Source organism: Orbicella franksi, chromosome 4 (genome assembly GCF_964199315.1).
Source record: "Orbicella franksi chromosome 4, jaOrbFran1.1, whole genome shotgun sequence".
Classification (NCBI taxonomy): domain Eukaryota; kingdom Metazoa; phylum Cnidaria; class Anthozoa; order Scleractinia; family Merulinidae; genus Orbicella; species Orbicella franksi.
In genome coordinates this window covers 27,348,915-27,351,673 of record NC_138148.1, presented here as the reverse complement: position 1 = coordinate 27,351,673, position 2,759 = coordinate 27,348,915, and positions in this window count along the sequence as shown.

Sequence of the window (2,759 nt, the reverse complement as noted above, 5' to 3'; positions counted from 1 at the left end):
TAGGTAATTCTCTGCACAAAATATCCAGTGTACCTCTTGTCATTCGGAAGTGAAACTCATCTATCGAATATGTCGGCACTATAACTTCGAAAAACCCGTAATTTTTGTCTAAATCTCGCCTCATAAAGATGGAAGTTGCTGCTATAACACAAATTTCTACTTCATCATTAGACTCGATCGACATTTCCTCCTCATCAGCCTTCAAAGGCTCATCTAACATTAATATCAACTCGGTCGTAATGTTGGTGTCTCTTCAGGCAACTCGCACTCAAAGCAGGCGAAATTTGTTATAAAATGGAACAACTTTTTCCATTTGAGAAATTCCCGGAAATTCACACCGAAATTTCCGGATATTTTTCTAAATGGAAAGTGCCCCTGGTCTCTAAAATTGTCAATGAAAAATTCGCTTTTTAAAATTATATTAATTAAAATGAAAATGTAGGCAAACAAAGTCAAAAGTACTCAGTGAAAATGTGGATAAACAAAGTCAAAATACTCAGGTTTAGGTAAACATCTTAGCTTGGCAAAAGTCAGAGGCTCTAAGTAGAGTTTAGATTGTTAAGAATAATCTTCACATTGCCGAAACTTAAACAAAAGGAACTTGCCTCAAACTCGACGGAAATTTTATTACTTACTCTACAGGATTACCTTGATGTCATCGCTTTCGAAAAGATTCGTTTTCAAAATGTTTCCGTCCAGGGAAGCCACTGTTTCCAAATTCCTCCGATTTAAAGACCGTTTCCGAAGACAGGCTCTGTTTTCGTGACGAATTAGTGTGGACGGTAGACCCCAATAGCGTTTTCAAATTTTTCCAGCGTAGTGTAGACGAGGCCTAAATGTTAACCAAGTGTAAACGATTTGATAGATACAGCCGATAACTGATGACTATTTTTAACATTTTTCATTAAATGATAATCCCTTTCTTATATTATTTTTTTCAGCATTTTAATTATAATAATACATGTTACATATAAACTTATATAACCAACAAAGAATTTTAGTGAAAATCCAGAAAGGTTATTACAGAGGAAGGTAAGTAAGTCAGTCGATCGGTCAGTAACTACCTTGTGATTTTATTCATTCTCGACCCCATACTTTCGTTTTCTGGACTAAGCAAGACACGGAGCTCTGGGAAGCGTTAAGCGAACGTAGCCAGATTCTGTTGGCTATATTGGTCACACAGCGCATGCTTTGTCCAAAACGAAATAAGCGCTGCTTGATTTACAAAGACTTTATTAAATGATTGATTGATTGATTGATTGATTGATTGATAAATTTATTTCAATACACGGTAAAAAATCCTTCAGCATAATTTATATCAGAAGTATAAAATATCTAAGTCAGCTAAACTAACGAATAATCAATACAGTATTACAAGAATAAAAACCTATAATATCACTAAAGCTGCTTTTTAAGGATGCTGTGTCTCATTCAAAACTGTAATGTTCAGGAGAAAGGTTGCTCCACAACATAGCATCCCTGTAGGAAAAACTTCTCTTTAAATAATTGATGCGGGGCTGTGGAAGGGCCAATTTATTCCCAGAATTTCCTCAGTTGATACAAAGTCGTATCATTTCGAGATACGAATCGAGATTGTAGATATTCAGGGATCAACCCATGTAAAGTTTGAACATCATCAAAATGGTGGCTACTAGCCTTTGATGATTAAGTTTTCGCCAGACTTTTTTGTTTACATTATGAATTGATGTCGACATTTCCTCCAGCCTCTGTACTTTGACACGAAATTCTAAATTTTTGGCATTACCATGATCATGTGGAATAAAAGGCTGAGTTCGTTCTGAATGCTGTACGTTCTTTGTGCAATTGTTTCCTTTTAAAAAAAAATGCTCTTCATTGATAAAGAAACGCTTTCATTGTTTCAAAGTCTTCAAAGGAAACTAATCAGGACAGACTATTTAGCCGCGTTTCCTGGAGCTATTCGCGCTATCAATCATGCGCAAAAGAGAATATTGTTTTAGGCGTATCATAAGATCTTTATCCAACACGCAAACAAAAGGTAAAAAAAGAACTTGGCCAATATCCGGATAGCGTGACCTCACGCGCTTGATCAATGAACGCATATTTATAGACGGTCCTTCACAAAATGCCAACGGGAGCTAATTCTGTAAACAGCAATTTCCTTTCTTGATCAGTCACAGACTGCTAACTTTCAGTAAATTTTAATACTTGCTTTTATAAGGCGCCAGGAAAAGAGTTCAAAAAGAAACTAAGGTGATTCGTGGAAGGTATAGTAAGAGAACAGTTCCTAATAAGAGTTTAACTGGGCAAAGAGGTGTAATCTGATTGGCTAAACAGGGACCACTGAACGATGGATAGACGGCAAAGATCGGTCAGTGGGTTATGCTAAAACAATTCGAGTGCTCGTTCTCCGTTTCCACCGACATCGATAGTTGACACAGGACTTCGGTGGTCAACTACAACCAGTCGATTGAAACCTCTAGCTCGTTGTGTAATTATCATGTTGCCAGAGAACTGATGTGTTCTCTGAAGCGCGCAAAAGTCTTTGTTTTCTGAAGGATGCCTGAATGGGGCCACTTGTCAGTTTGTTCCATTGTTTGTTTGTTTGTTTTTTTTTCCCGCAATGTTGCTTGGAATGATTCTGTCAGACATTGGGCGTTCGACTGTTAAGTGCCAGCGTCGGATCTGTGTTTGTAGTCCATTTTCGTCGTCCATCGTTTCTACAATTTTCACTTACGGCCGATCAAGCACGACATGTCGATCAATTGAGGTTCTTTTTT